Source organism: Lepus europaeus, chromosome 11 (assembly GCF_033115175.1).
Source record: "Lepus europaeus isolate LE1 chromosome 11, mLepTim1.pri, whole genome shotgun sequence".
Taxonomy (NCBI): domain Eukaryota; kingdom Metazoa; phylum Chordata; class Mammalia; order Lagomorpha; family Leporidae; genus Lepus; species Lepus europaeus.
Genome location: NC_084837.1, coordinates 103,608,039 through 103,625,528, shown reverse-complemented (window position 1 = coordinate 103,625,528; position 17,490 = coordinate 103,608,039).

Below are 17,490 nucleotides of genomic sequence, written 5' to 3'. Positions count from 1 at the left end.
TGCCTTTCACATTACCCACATAAGGGCCCATTCTTCCCTGCCGGGGCCTATGGCATTGGGCAATTCCATGGCAGATCTGGCCACACGCCCGGTGTGGATATTCCACTTAGCCTCCCCTGAACAACAAGCCACCTACTTTCATTCGGAATTTCATGTCAATGCCAAAACACTTGCCGCCAAATTTAACCTCCCCCGTGCAATCGCTCGTGATATTGTTCGTCGTTGCGCAGCTTGTCCTACCTTAACCGCTGTCCCATCTTTAGGAGTTAACCCCCGAGGACTCCTGCCAGGACATGTGTGGCAAATGGACGTCACTCATATTCCAGAGTTTGGAAAGATAAAATATGTCCACGTGTCTGTCGACACGTGCTCCCAAATTATTTATGCCTCTCTGGAGACCGGCGAGCGTGTCTCCCATGTCATCGGCCATTGTCTTGCGGCTTGGGCGGCATGGGGCAAACCCAAAATTATAAAGACCGACAACGGACCTGCCTATACTTCCACTTCATTCCAACAATTTTGCTCACGCATGCAAGTCCAACATAAGACCGGAATCCCCTACAACCCCCAAGGTCAGGGTATTATCGAAAGAGCGCACAGAACGCTCAAGGCTTTCCTTTCTAAGCAGAAGGAGGGAATTGCAGCGGGCAAGACACCCCGCATGCGCCTCTCCCTCGCATTATTTACCTTAAATTTTTTAAATTTGACGGATCAGTCTATGCCCCCCGCTGAAAGACACATGATAAAGGAACCCCCTGCACGAGGATTTGTCCGCTGGAAAGATATCCTTACGGGATTATGGCACGGCCCGGACCCAGTACTATGCTGGAACCGAGGCGCAGTTTGTGTTTTCCCACAGGAGACGGGAAGAGAACCCCTTTGGGTCCCGGAGCGATTGGTGAGGAAAGCGGATCCACCGACAGAAGAACCAACACCCTCGCCACAAGACCGACCGCCGGAGGAGCCACCCTCGTCATCAACGGGTGATACCTCCCCCGAGGCTAATAAACCTCAACCCACCTCCTGAGGATGTTGGGCCGTAAACCGGCCGTCGCCCTTCTCTTTCTGGGTCTTATCCTCCTCCCTAGCTCTCATGCAGGCTTAGATGCCCCTGCCCACCGACAACAGGCCTACTTGCAGTACCGCAATAATCCCTGTAGCTGCCCAGTCTCTGCAGACAGCCTACGAGGCATACACCCCTTGAGCTCGACTGACTGTGGGGACAAAACCGTTTATAAGGTATCCTGGGGTTGCGTGGCCATTCCCAAGCCTCGCCCCCATCCCTCGAGTGGTCCCCCACCGCCATGCCCATGCTCCTCCTCCTTTCTCGCGTCCGTACGTAGTTCTTGTTACAAGTCATTCTCTACATGCACCTATCAAAACCGCACTTATTTTACTGCGTCGCTGTTGCCTTCACCGGCATTGCGGCCTGTCTTTCTCGATTCGGGACCTTTTGTTCAGGCCCCTTGCCCCGCCCACTCCAGCCCTTCTGTCGTCTGTTGGGGAGTGGGGGCACCCATATATGTCTCTGATGGTGGAGGTCCTCAGGACCAAGCTCGCCAGAATGACCTATGACCGTGCCCCCACCGAAGACTAGCCCGCCCCTCCTGACGCATTGTACTCCCGCCTTCCTCGTATTGTTTGGTCCCTAGTCTTCTCCCCAATTGGGCATAACCCCGTCCTCCGACCGGGAGTAAAAGACCGAGGCATGCGAGATCAAGGATACCGCAGCGAGCGTTCACCCGGAGGTTCCGGGGGCCTCGGGAGAGTATATGCATGTGCATACGGGGGTGGTCCCAACCCGTCCCAGAAAAAGGGAAACTAAGGGCAAAAGTGAGGCCAAGGGTTGCGGCCGAACCTTTGGTGTATCACAATATGCCCACCGGCACACTGGGCATGCACCTCTGCTCTCTGTCCGGTCGCTGATATCCCGGCCGCCACGGCCGTCGGAGGCTGATTTGCGGAAAATAAAAAGGAGGGAGATGTAGGGGACCAAACCCGAGGAACCGCAGCGCTAAGATGGCGCTCATTTCCTGCTTCCGGGTTCTTCTTCCCCGGCAAAGTTTCCCGCGCTACCCCTGAGCTGTCCTATCCTGACACAGCCTTGTAATCATATGATTCGTGACGTGTACTGCGTATATATGCCCCGACCACCGGATGTGCGAGTAGTTCCTGCCCGCCAGAGATCGAGGTCTGATCTCCCGCGCCCTGAGTAATAAAGAGCTCTTCTACGAGACGCCCGGTGTCGGTTTCTTGCTGGACGAGAGCGGCGCCGAGCACTTTGGAAATTTGTATTCATTAAATAAAAGTTTAATAAATGAAAAAAAAAAAAGAAAATGGGTTTGCCTCTGGTTTTCATTTAAAAGTAATCAGGAGGGCCAGCGCCACGGCTCACTTGGCTAATCCTCCACCTGTGGTGCCGGCACCCCAGGTTCTGTCCCGGTTGCTCCTCTTCCAGTCCAGCTCTCTGCTGTGGCCCGGGAGTGCAGTGGATGATGGCCCAGGTGCTTGGGCCCTGCACCCGCATGGGAGACCAGGAGAAAGCACCTGGCTCCTGGCTTCGGATCCACTCAGCGCACTATCTGCAGTGGCCACCTGGGGGGTGAACCAATGGAAAAAGGAAAACTTCTCTCTCTCTCTCTCTCTCTCTGTCTTAACTCTGCCTGTCCAAAAAAAAAAAAAAAAAAAACCCAGGAATCTTATAAAGCAACTTTTCATTGGCCAGTTTTCACTGGCACAAACTGAAAAAAAAAAAACAAAAAAACAAAAAAACAGTTCTGTTACTACTGATCGAGTTGCTCGGATCAGGACACATTTTATTTCTTTTGATTTACTGTTGATGTATTTTTAAATTTTTGACTATTACTTTCTTAGATTAAGCCAGCTTGAGGAATACAAGAATTTGAATATCTGGTCATTTTCTCTTTTGGATTTCATGATTTTTGCATGTCATCATTTGGATTCTTCAGTTTGTTTCCTTTTTGATTTCTGGCTTTCTCCGTAATATTTTGACTATGCATTTTCCCCTCATTGATTCCCATATTTTAAAGTTATTTATTTGTTTTCCTTTCATCCACAACACATTTGACACAGCATAACAAGATAGAAAAATCACCCCACATCTGAGATTTTATTCTCCAAACAAATACAAAGAACACATACATTTCGGATACATGTATTTGGGAAACATAAAATTTAAGCCTTTTTTAGTACTGATGGAATTCAGCAATATTGAAAATGGTTTGCATCTAAGTTTTCCTTTTAAATTAATCAGGATTGCTAGAGTAACTATTCATGGACTGATTTTGGCTGGTACAAACTGGAGAAAACCAGTTCTGTTGCTACTGGCTGAGCTTTCCTGACTAGGACACATTCTATTTTTTTGTTTGTTTGTTTTTGTTGTTGTTTGGTATATGTTATATTGGATTTTTAAAAAAATTTTGTCTGTTACTTTTTTGGCTTTAAGCCTGATCACAGAAGTCAAGAATTTGGATATTCTGTCTTTTTTTAAATCATTACTCCCCCATGCCACCATTTGGATTCCTCAGTTTGTTTATTTTTTGACTTTGTGCTGTCAACCTTATCATTTTGGCTATGTGCAGTTCCCCTTATAGATTCTAATTTTTAAAATTTATTTGTTTTTCTTTCATCAACAGCTACACATTTGGCATATTATAATTAAGAGGGGGAAAAACCCCCCCACATATGGTATTTTATTCTCTGAAAAATACTTGGAACACATACACTTCTTTTTTTTTTAAAGATTTATTCATTTACTTATTTGAAAGTCAGAGTTACACAGATAGAGGAGTGGCAGAGAGAGATCTTCCATCCCATGGTTCTCTCCCCAATTGGCTGCAACGGCCAGAGCTGCGCTGATCCGAAGCCAAGGGCCAGGAGCCAGGATCTTCTTCCAGGTCTCCCACGCTGATGCAAGGGCCCAAAAACGGGCTATCTTCTACTGCTTTCCCAGGCCATAGCAGAGAACTGTAATGGAAGAGGGGCAGCCAGGACTAGAACTGGAGCCAATATGGGTTGCTGGCACTTCAGGCCAGGGTGTTAACCCACTGTGCCCCAGTGCCCGCCCCAGGAACACATATACTTCTAATATATTTATTTGGGAAAAGTTAAAGTTAAGTCTTTTTTAGGACAGAGGAAATCATTGTTAATGAAAATGAGTTTGCCTCTGTATTTCAGCTTTTCATTGGCCGGTATTGGCTGGTATAAGGTGGAAATAAAACAGTTCTGTTGCTACGAACCCAGCATCCTTAGGCAGGACAGACTTTATTTCTGTGTTTTTATTTTTTGGTATATTTTATTATGGATTTAAAAAAAATTATGTTACTTTGTTCACTTTGAACCTGACCGAGGAAATCATGAATTTGGATATCTGGTCTTTATTCTTTTTTTTTTTTGACAGGCAGAGTGGACAGTGAGAGAGAGACAGAGAGAAAGGTCTTCCTTTGCCGTTGGTTCACCCTCCAATGGCCGCCGCGGCTGGCGCGCTGCGACCAGCACACCGCGCTGATGCGATGGCAGGAGCCAGGTGCTTCTCCTGGTCTCCCATGGGGTGCAGGGCCCAAGTACTTGGGCCATCCTCCACTGCACTCCCTGGCCACAGCAGAGAGCTGGCCTGGAAGAGGGGCAACCAACAGGATCGGTGCCCTGACCGGGACTAGAACCCGGTGTGCCGGCACCGCAAGGTGGAAGATTAGCCTATTGAGCCGCGGCGCCGGCTGGTCTTTATTCTTTTTGATTTCATGACTCCATCATGTCTCCATTTGGATTCCTAAGTTTGTTTATTTTTTTGGCTTCACTCAGTCTCCTTTATCCTTTTGGCTAAGCATTTTCCCCTCATCGATTCCTGTTTTTTAAACTTATTTATTACTTTTTCTTTAAACAGTTACAGCAAGTTTGACATAGTAAAATATAGTAAATATAAAGACAGGAAAAGCAACCCACATCGGAGATTTTAATCTCTGAAAAATACAGAGAACACCTACACTTCCGTTACATGTATTTGGAAATTGTAAAATTCGAGCCTTTTTTAGTACAGAAGGATTTTTACATTACTGAAGTGGTTTGGCCTCTTGTGTTAGTGTTCAATTAATCAAGAATGTTAGACCAACTTTTCATTGGCTAGTTTTGGCTGGTACAAACTGGAAACAAACCACTATTGTTACTGACCGAGCTTCCCTAATGAGGACACATTTATCTGCAGATTTTTTGGTGTATTTTAATATATATTTTTAAGAAAAGTTTGTCTGTTACTCTGTTGGCTTCGAGCCTGGTGGAGGAATTCAGGAATTGGATACTCAGTCCTCCTTCTTTTGAAATTCATGACTCCTGCATGTCACCATTTGGATGCCTCACTTTGTTTATTTTTCTGCTTTCCCACTTTCTCCATTGTCCTTTGGCTATGCACAATTCCCCTCATGGATTCCCAATTTTTAAAATTATTTATTTGTTTTCCTTTCATCGACAAGTTGGCATTTGATATAGTATAACTTTTTTAAAAAAGATTTATTTCCTTACTCGAAAGCAAATTTAGAGTAAGGCAGAGGCAGAGGCAGAAAGAGAGAGAGGGAGAGAGAGAGAGAGAGAAAGAGGGAGAGGGAGAGGGCGAGGGAGAGGGAGAGGGAGGGGAGGAGAAAGAGGTCACCCATCTGCTGGTTCACTCCCCAAAAGGACACGACAACCAGAGCTGTGCTGATCCAAAGCCAGGAGCCAGGAGCCTCCTCCAGGTCCCCCAGGGGGCCCAAGGAGCTGGGCCATCCTTCACCGCTTTCCCAGGCCACAGCAGAGACATGGATAGGAAGTGGAGCAGCCAGGACCCGAACAGGTGCCCACATGGGATGCTGGCACCACAGGCAGCAGCTCCACCCACTACACAACAGCATAGCTTGTTTTTTGTGAAATAACAGGAGTTCATGGAAACTGCAAAGCAGCTACTTTTAGCACCATGTTCCAGTTTAGGCTTTATGGGTTGACTGACTGCTGCCAGCGTGGTTTCTACCTGTTCAAGAGGGAAAACCTAGGGTACCTGAAATGAGCTCAAGACCCTGAGATAGGTTTCCACTGTCTGTTCAGGACATTCCCAATGGTTGGGAAGAGACTGGATCATGCCCATAACACTACCAGTGCTTAGTGGGCAATGGTGTCCCCATCGTTTCAAACAGCAGGTATGTGACTCCTGTGTGAAGATGTTGCCCTAACACTAGAACAAGTCTTTTCTCCTCACACCTCTACCTGCACCTTCTTCCATTCACAACACGTGAGTACGGTATGCCTTCGCTGTCGTAGCCTTCCAAAATGCTGTATAGACAAATTCAGTCACTTAGGTGAGTAAACATGAATTGTATGCATGTTTACCCCATTCTCATCTGCATGTGGCTACAGTGTGACTACACATTGAATTGAGTGCTCTTGACATGTAGTGTTTCACTCAGGATCTCTGAAACAGCAGAGTTCACATCTTGGTAAAAAACAGTTCTGCTGCTACTGACTTAGCATCCCTGAGCAGGACACATTTTATTTTTTCTCTTGTTTGATATATGTTATATTGTATTTTTATTAAACATTATATCTGTTACTCTCTTGGTTTTGAGCCTGATCAAGGAATTCATGTATTTGGATATTCCGTTTTTTATGACTCTTGCGTATCTCATCTGTATTCCTCAGTTTTATTTTTTGGCTTTGCTCTGTCTCCCTTATCCTTTTAGCTATGTGCAGTTCCCCTCATGGATTACTGTTATTAACATTTATTTATTTGTTTTTCTTTCTGTAACAACAACACATTTGACACAGTATAACTTAAGAGAGAAAAGACACACCATATTTAAGGTTTTATTCTCCAAATATGTAGAAAAAACATACAATTATGATACATGTATTTGAGTAAAGGAAGACTTAAGCCTTTTTTGGTACAGATGGAATACACCATGATTGAAAATGAGCTTGCCTCTGGTTTTCATTTTAAAATAATCAGGAAGGCATTCATTCTATAGCATAAATAGTCTTTTGTATTCAGATTCTTTCTAGCATAATGCATGTAATTTCTATAAATTTCATGGGAAAACTGGATTTCCACATGCAGCATAAAGCAAGACCCCTACCTTACATCTTATACAATAATCAACTCAACATGGATTAGAGATCTAAATCTATGACCCAACACCATCAAATTATTAGAGAACATTGGGGAAACCCTACAAGACACGGACACAGGCCAAGATTTCTTATAACAGACTCTAGAGGCACAGGCAGCCAAAGCCAAAATTCACAAATGGGATTGCTTCAAATTGAGAAATTTCTATACTGCAAAAGAAACAATCAGGAAAGTAAAGAGGCAACCGACAGCATGGGAAAAATTATTTGCAAACTATGCAACTGATAAAGGACTAATAACCAAAATCTACAAAGAAATCAAGAAACTCCACAACAACAAAACAAACAACCCACTTTGAGATGGGCCAAGGACTTAAACAGATATTTTTCAAAAGAGGAAATCCAAAAGGCCAACAGACACATGAAAAAATGTTCAGGGTCACTAGCCATTAGGGAAATGCAAATCAAAACCACAATGAGGTTTTACCTCACCCCGGTTCGAATGGCTCACATTCAGAAATCTACCAACAACAGATGCTAGCGAGGATGTGGGGGAAAAGGGACACTAACCCACTGTTGGTGGGAATGCAAACTGGTAAAGCTACTGTGGAAGTCAGTCTGGAGATTCCTCAAAAACCTGAATATAACCCTACCACGCAACCCAGCATCCCACTCCTTGGAATTTACCTAAAGGAAATTAAATTGGAAAATAAAAGAGCTGTCTGCACCTCAATGTTTATTGTAGCTCAATTCATAATAGCTAAGACATGAAATCAACCTAAGTGCCCATCAACAGTAGACTGGATAAAGAAATTATGGGACATGTCCTCTATAGAATACTATACAGCAGTAAAAAAAAAAAAGAAATCCAGTAATTTGCAACAAAATAGAGGAATCTGGAAAATATCGTGTTGAGTGAAATAAGCCAGTCCCCAAAAGGACAAACATCATATGTTCTCCCTGATCGGTGAGAACTAATAGAGTACCTAAAACAAAGTCTGTAGAAATGAAATTGACACTTTGAGAAGAGATGACTTGAGCTGGCTTTGTCTTGACTGTCAAGGAACAGTTTCTTTTTTTCTTTTTTTTTATTTCAGTTTTTTTCTTCATACTATTTGTTAAACTCTCTATTTAACATAGAGTTAGTCATATGTGTGGAAAGTGAATTGAGGACGGATCTCAGTAAGAAATAAGAGAGGGAATAAGAGAGGGAGGAAGAAGTTGGTAATGTAAAGATGTATAGTTCTGCATACATTCCTAAGGACTTCCTTTTAAGGGTGCAATTTGAAAACTTGTCATGGGACCCCCCAAATCCCATTAAGATTGGTGGTAAAAATGACATCCTAAGTGTTAAAGTTATATTAAGTGCTAAAGTGAATTTATAGATAGAATTAAGTGTTAAAATGATCAAAAAAAAAAAAAGATCTGTTTTTTGTTTTTGTTTTTAATTTCTACCAGCCAAAACCGGCCAATGAAATGTTGGTCTAACATGCCTGATTTTAAAAGGAAGACAGAGGCAAACCCATTTTCATAACAGTAAATTCCTTCTGTACTAAAGAAGACTTGATTTTACTTTTCCCAAATACAAGTATCAGAAGTATACAAGTACCCTGTATTTTTCAGAGAATAAAATCTCAGATGTGGGGTGCTTTTTCTATCTTCTTAAAAACCAAGCCACATGTGTGGTTGTTGATGAAAGAAAAAGAAATAAAGAACTTTAAAAATGGGAATCAATGAGGAGAATAGTGCATATCCAAAAGGAAATTGGAGACCGCATGGGAAGCCAAAAAAATACATAAGTAAACATGGTTTGAGTCATGCATTTAAAAGAATTTAAGACCACATATAGAAATTCCTGAATACCTCCATCAAACTCAAAGCCAAGAGTAACAGGAAAAAATGAAAAAAATATCAAAAACAAAATGTGCTCAATAAACAAATAAAAAGAGAATCAAAATGTATCCTGCTCTGGGAAGCTCAGTCAGTAACAACAGAATTGGTTTTTGCAGTTTGCATTAGCCAAAACCATCCAATAAAAACTTGCCCTACCATTACTGATTTGTTTAAAATGAAAACAAAATCAAAACCACTTTCAATTTTGGTAGTTTAGTTCTATACAAAAAATAGTTAAATATTTCTTTTCCCAAGTACATTCATGAGACGTGAAGGTGTTCACTGTATTTTTTGGAGAATAAAATCTCACATGTAGGGTGTTTTTCTATCTGAAATGTACTATGTCTAATGCATGGTTGATAATGTAGGAAAAACAAGTAAAAAAGTTTTTAAAATGGAATTCATTAGGAGATTGGAACATAGCTTAAAAAAAAGGGAGTCAATGGGAAACCAAAAAAATAAACAAAGTGAGGAATCCAAAGTGTGACATCCAGGAGACAGGAATATTAAAAAAAAATGGGATATCAGAATTCTTAAATTCCTCAATCAGGTTCAAAGCCAAGAAAGTAACAAACAAAAATTTTCAAAAATCTAAAATAACATATACTCAACAAAATAAAATAAAATGTGTCTTGCTCAGGGAAGTACAGTCAATAGCAACAGGACTGGTTTTTCCACTTTGTACCAGCCTAAACCAGGCAATGAAAATTGCTCTAGCATCCCTGATTAATATGAAATGAAAATGAGAGGTAAACCCATTTTCAATAAGGGTGAATTCCTTCTGTATTAAAAAAAGGCTTAAATTATACTTTTCCCAAGTGATACAATAATAAACAATCTGAGGAAACCAAATTGTGACATGACGAAAAATGAATTAAATACAAAGACCATGTATCCAGATTAAAGAACGACTTGGTCAGGCTCAAAGACAAGTAAGTAACAGAAGAATTAAAATAAATAAATAAATAAATAAATAAATAAATAAATAGGACGGCACCGAGGCTCAATAGGCTAATCCTCTGCCTAGCGGCGCCAGCACACTGGGTTCTAGTCCCAGTCGGGGAGCCGGATTCTGTCTCGGTTGCCCCTCTTCCAGGCCAGCTCTCTGCTGTGGCCAGGGAGTGCAGTGGAGGATGGCCCAAGTACTTGGGCCCTGCACCCCATAGGAGACCAGGATAAGCACCTGGCTCCTGGCTTCGGATCAGCGTGGTGCGCCGGCCACGGCGGCCATTGGAGGGTGAACCAATGGCAAAAGGAAGACCTTTCTCTCTGTCTCTCTCTCACTGTCCACTCTGCCTGTCAAAAATAAAAATAAAAATAAATAAAAGCTGTCTGCTTCTCATATTTAAAAAAAAAAATAAATAAATCATACCAAAATAATTGAAAAACTAAAATGTTTCCACCTCAGGAAAACTCAGTTAGTAGCAACAAAAATGTGTGTCTCCAGATTCTACCAGATAAAACAAGCCAATTCTAGTTGCTCTAGAATTCCTGATTAGTTTAAAGGAAAAGCAGAGGAAAAGCCAGTTTCAATAATAGTGAATTCCTTTGCTACAGAAAGGGCTTAAATTTCCCTTGTCCCAAGTACATGCATCAAAAGTGTAGGTCTTCTCTGTGTTTATCAAAGAAAAATTATCAGATGTGGGTGGCTTTTTTTCTTAGTTTATACCATGTGAAATATGTTGTTCTTGATGAAAGAAAAGCTAGTAAAAAAAACTTTAAAAGGGGAATTGATGAGGGTTTTAGCACATAGCAAAAATGATACCAGATAGAGCCAGAGCCACAAAAGTAATCAAACTTAGAAATCAAAATTGTGACAAGAGGAAAAATGAATTGAAAAGAAAGACCAGATATCCTAATTCATGAATTCCTCAATCAGACACAAAGCCAATTAAGTATCACACCACACTTTAAAAATCTAAAATAAAATATAGCAAAGAAAAACAACAACAACAAAAAATGATTCCTGATGAGGGAAGCTTGATTAGCAGCAACAAAACCAGTTTTTTCCACTTTGTACCAGTCCAAGCAGGCCAATGAAAAGTTGTTGTTCTAGCATTCCTGATTAATTCATAATGAAAACCAGAGATAAAACAACTTTCAGTAATGCTGATTTCTTTACATACAAAGCTTAAATTTTACTTGTCCCAAGTACATGTATCAGAAGTGTAGGCATTCTCTATTGTTTACAGAGAAAAACACTCAGATGCGGTGTTCTGTTTTCTACCTTAGTTTGTACTAGTCAAATGTGTTGTTGGTGATGAAAGAAAAACCAATAAATTACTTTATAAAGGAGAATTGACCAGGGGAGTAAAATATAGTCAAAAGGATACCAGATACAGCAAGAGACACAAAAATAAACAGAGGAATTAAATAGTGACATGAGGAAAACCGAAATAAGAACAAAGACTGGATACTAAGATTCATGAACTCCTAGATCAGGCTCGAAGCTAAGTAACAGAGAAAACTTAAAAAAAATCAATAATAAAATACACCAAACAGAAATAAATATGCACTGTTTCCTCCTCAGGAAAGCTCATTCTGTAGCAACAAAACTAGTTTTATTCCAGTTTGTACCAGTCAAAACTAGCCAATGAAAAGTTGCTCTAGCATTACTGATTAATTTATAAAGAAAACGAGAGGTAAAACCTGTTCTTTGTATTTACAAGAGGTGGTCTCTGCCATTTTTGAGAATAAAATATAACATGTGAGGAACTTTTTATTGCCAGTTGGGGAGTGAACCAGCAGATGGAAGACCCCCCCACAGACACTCCATTTTTAATAACTATGAATTCCTTCTGTACTAAAAAAGGGTTAAATTTTTTTTATTTATTAAACTTTTATTTAATGAATATAAATTTCCAAAGTACAGCTTATGGGTTACAATGGTTTCCCCCCTCCCATAACTTCCCTCCCACCCGCAACTCTCCCCTTTCCCGCTCCCTCTCCCCTTCCATTTACATCAAGATTCATTTTCAATTCTTTTTATATACAGAAGATCAGTTTAGTATATATTAGGTAAAGATTTCAACAGTTTGCCCTCATATAGCAACACGAAATGAAAAAAATACTGTTGGAGTACTAGTTATAGCATTAAATAACAGTGTATAGCACATTAAAGACAGAGATCCTACATAATATTTTTTTAAAAAATTAATTAATTTTCTATGCCATTTCCAATTTAACACCAGGGTTTTTTTTTTCATTTCCAATTATCTTTATATACAGAAGATTGATTCAGTATATAATTAGTAAAGATCTCATCAGTTTGTACCCACACAGAAACACAAAGTGTAAAAATACTGTTTCAGTACTAGTTACAGCATCACTGCACATTAGACAACACATTAAGGACCGATCCCACATGGGATGTAAGTACACAGTGACTCCTGTTGCTGACTTAACAATTTGACACTCCTGTTCATGGCGTCAGTAATCTCCCTAGGCTCTAGTCATGAGTTGCCAGGGCTATGGAAGCCTTTAGAGTTCGCTGACTTTGATCTTATTCCGGCAGGATATAAAATCAATGCATAAAAATCAACAGCCTTTGTATACACAGGCAATGCCACGGCTGAGGAAGAACTTCTAAGATCAATCCCATTCACAATAGCTACAAAAACAATCAAATACTTGGAATAAACTTAACCAAGGACGTTAAAGATCTCTACGATGAAAACTACAAAACCTTAGAGAAAGAAATAGAAGAGGATACCAAAAAATGGAGAAATCTTCCATGCTCATGGATTGGAAGAATCAATATCATCAAAATGTCTATTCTCCCAAAAGCCATTTATACATTCAATGCAATACCAATCAAGATACCAAAGACATTCTTCTCAGATCTGGAAAAAATGATGCTGAAATTCATATGGAGACACAGAAGACCTCGAATAGCCAAAGCAATCTTGTACAACAAAAACAAAGCCGGAGGCATCACAATACCAGATTTCAGGACATATTACAGGGCAGTTGTTATCAAAACAGCATGGTACTGGTACAGAAACAGATGGATAGACCAATGGAACAGAATAGAAACACCAGAAATAAATCCAAACATCTACAGCCAACTTATATTTGATCAAAGATCCAAAACTAATCGCTGGAATAAGGACAGTCTATTCAATAAATGGTGCTGGGAAAATTGGATTTCCACGTGCAGAAGCTTGAAGCAAGACCCCTACCTTTCACCTTACACAAAAATTCACTCAACATGGATTAAAGACTTAAATCTACGACCCGAAACCATCAAATTATCAGAGAGCATTGGAGAAACCCTGCAAGATATAGGTACAGGCAAAGACTTCTTGGAAAAGACCCCAGGAGCACAGGCAGTCAAAACCAAAATTAACATTTGGGACTGCATCAAATTGAGAAGTTTCTGTACTTCAAAAGAAACAGTCAGGAAAGTGAAGAGGCAACCGACAGAATGGGAAAAAATATTTGCAAACTATTGGCAAACCCATTTTCAATACCAATGAACTTCTGAACTAAAAAAAAATATTAAATTTGCATGTAACAGAATATAGGAGATTCACTGTATTTTTTAGAGAACAAAATCTCAGATTTGGGGTGTTTTTTTCTATAAAGTTATACTATGTCAAGTGTGTTGTTGATGAAAGAAAAACTAATAATTTTAAAAATGGGACTCAATGAGGGGAGCAGCACATAGCAAAAAGGATAATGGAGACAGCAGGAAGGTAAAAAATAAACAAACTGAGGGAATCCAAATGGTGACATGTAGAATCACGAATTTCAAAAAAATAAAAAAAAAACAGACTAGATATTCAAAATTCATGAATTCCTCTATCAGTAACAGACATTAAAGGAAATATCTGAAATAAAATATACCATCTACAAAATAAAAAATAAAATAAAATTTGTGCTGGTCAGGTCAGGAAAGTTTGTTTTGTAGTAACAGTTCGTTTCTTCAGTTTGTATCAGCCAAAGATGGCCAATGAAGTTGCTCTAGCACTCCTGATTAATTTAAAATGAAAAACAGAGCAAAATTATTTTCAATAATGTTGAACACCATCAGTGCTCAAAAGGCTTAAATTTTACTTTTTCCAAATAGAAGTATCAGAAGTATATGTGTTCCTTGATGTGCAGTGTTTTTCTATCTTACGTTATACTACATCAAATGTGTTGTTGATGAAAGAAAAATAAATATCATTAAAAAACGGAATCAATGAGGGGAATAGCGTATAATAAAAGCATAATGAAGACAGCACAAAGGAAAAACAATAAACACTCTGAGGAATCCAAATGGTGACATTTGCAGTTTGGAATTCAGAAAGGAGAAATACGTGATATTCAAATTCCTGAACTGCTCAATCAGGCTGAAAGCGAAGATAGTAACAGGTGAAATTTTAAAACATACTCAAAACACACAATGCCACACAAAAATATATTAAAAAACCCACAAAACAATAAAATTTGTCCTGGTCAAGAAAGCTTGGTTTGTAGCAACAGAACTGTTTTTTCCCCCAGTTTGAACCAGCCAAAACATGCCAAAGAAAAGTTGCTCTAGCATTCCTGATTAAACTGAAATCCAGAGGCAAAGCCATTTTCCTTAATAGTGTATTCCTTCTGAACTAAAAAAAGACAAATTTTACTTTTCCCAAATACATGTATCAGAATTGTGTGTGTTCCCTGTATTTTTTGGAGTATAAAATCTCAGATGTGGTGTGTTCATTATACGTTAAATTATTCGATGTCATATGTGTTTTTGCTGATGAAAGAAAACTAATATATAACTTCAAAATGAGAATCCATGTGGGGAACTGCGCATAGTCAAAGGATTAGGGAAATAGTAGGATGTAAAAAATAAATAAATAAATAAAATAAAAAACTGAAGAATCCAAATAGTGACATGTGGGAGTCATGAATTTTTTTTTTTAAAGACCAGATATCCAAACTCATGAATTCCTTGAGCAGGATCAAAGCCAAGAGATTAACAGACAAAAATTTTTAAAAACTCCATAATACAATTTACAAAAAAGTAAAAATAAATAAATAAAATGTGTACTTCTTAGGGAAACTTGGTTATAAGCAGCAGAAATTATTTTTTCCAGTTTGTACCAGAGAAAACCTGTAAATGAATACTTGCTCTAGCATTCCTGGTGATTTTAATATAAAAATCAGAGTCAGGCTGGCACCGCGGCTCACTAGGCTAATCTTCAGCCTGCGGTGCTGGCACTCTGGGTTCTAGTCCTGGTTGGGCACCGGTTCTGTGCCGGTTGCTCCTCTTCCAGTCCAGCTCTCTGCTGTGGCCCGGGAAGGCAGTGGAGGATGGCCCAAGTGCTTAGGCCCTGCACCCGCATGGGAGACCAGGAGAAGCACCTGGCTCCTGGCTTCGGATTGGCGCAGCGTGCCGGCTGTAGCAGCCATTTGGGGGGTGAACCAACAGATGGAAGACCTTTCTCTCTTGTCTCTCTCTCACTGTCAAACTCTGCCTATCAAAAAAAAAAAAAAATCAGAAGCAACCATATTTTCAAAATGGTGAATTCTTTCTATTCTAAAAAGACTGAAATTTTACATTACCTAAATACATGTGTCAGAAGTATATGTGCTCTCCATATTTCTTGAAGAATAAAATCTCAGATGTTTATTTTTTTTTTCTTTCTTGACTATGGCAGATGTGTTGTTGTTGATGAAAGAAAAACAAAAAGTTTAAAAATGGGAATCACTGTGGGGAATAGCACGTAGAGAATAAAGAAAAGGCTAATGGAGACACTGGGAAGGCAGAAAAATAAACAAACAGAAGAATCTAAATGGTAATATGCAGGAGTCCTGAATTTAGAAAGATAGAAAAGACCAGATACTCAAATTTGTGAATTCCTTCATCACACTCAAAGCCAGGAAAGTAACAGACAAAAAACTTTTAAAAAATCCATAGTAAAACATACCAAAAACTAGAAAAAAGAAGTAAAATGTTTCCTGGTCAGGAAGCTCAGTCATTAGCAATAGAACTGGATTGTCTCCAATTTTTACTAACCAAAACTGGCCGATGAAAAGTGGCTGTAGCATTCCTAAGTTGTTTAAATCCAAATCCAGAGGCAAAGCCACCTTCATACACAATGGTTTCCTTTTGTATTAAAAAAGATTCAAATTTTACTTTTACCAAATACATTTATTAGAAGTGTGTGTGTTCCCTGTATTTTTCTGAGAATAAATTCTCAGATGTGGGATGTTTTTTAAATCTTAATTTATACTATGTCAAATATGTTGTTGTTGATGAAAGAAAAACAAATAACTTTAAATAAAGGGAATCCCTGAGGGAATACCATATTGCCAGAAGCATACATGATACAGACAGATGCAACATAAACAAATAAACAAACTGGGAAATTAATATGGTGATATGAGGGAAAAATGAATTAAAAGAAATAAAAAGACCAGACATCCAATTTAACGAATACCTTGATCAGGCTCAAAGCCAAGAAAGTAAAAGACATACATTTTTAAAAATCCAAAATGAAAATACCAAGCAAACAAAAAGAAATAAATGTGTCCTGTCAGGGAAGTTTGGTCACTAGCACCACAACTGTTTTTTTTTTTTTTTCCAGTTTGTACCAGAAAAAAATGAGCTAATGAAAAGATGCTTTAGCGTTCCTGATTATGTTAAAATGCAAATCAGAGGCAAGCACATTTTCAGTAACAGTGAATACCTTCTGTACTGAAAAGGGCTTACATTTTTCTTTTCACAAATACATGTATAAGAAGTGGAGATGTTCTTGTATTTTTGGGAGAATGAAATCTCAGTTGGGTGTTTATTCTGTCTAAAGTTGTACTATATCACTATGTCAAATGTGTTGTTGATGAAGGGAAAATGAATAAATATATTTTTAAAATGGGAATCCATGAGGGGAACTGCACATAGACATGCATCAGGCACTAAGATGCAAACTAGAAAGACATCACCCTTGCCTGTGACTTTAGAGAAGTAAGGAGATAAACACAATGAGTGGTAGCTGCACATTAAGTGTCAAGAAAAACCCAAAGCAAGGGTGGATATGATGGCTCTGCAGTTTCCCTGGGTTCCCAGGATGCTTCACCCACTCACCCTCCTGAAGAGAACTTTCTAGAAGGGGCAGCAAGTACTGTTTGGGAAACTCAGGATGGGGTAGAGAAGGGAGTACATGGGGCATATGGGAAGGCTCATGGACACAAGTGGGTGTGTATGGACTGAGGAAGCTGATGGTGCATCCTAAACAGAATGTGGCACGGAGAACATCATTCCATAGGGTCTCTGGACACTGGTCCCTGTGTCAGGGAAAGGTTAGTGGTTACAGCAGGTGAGCAAAAAGAGGCTGGGCCAAGAGGAAGTGACAAGCAGGAGGGTGTTGGAATGGAGACTTGAGAGATCCAGATCTAAGAGCATCCTTGGTGATGCCTGAACAACTGTCAGTCAAAGGAGCATGGCTTCTAGTGAGAATCAGGTGCTACCTCACATCCCTGAGGGGCCGTGTGCCTGAGCCCAGGACACAAATG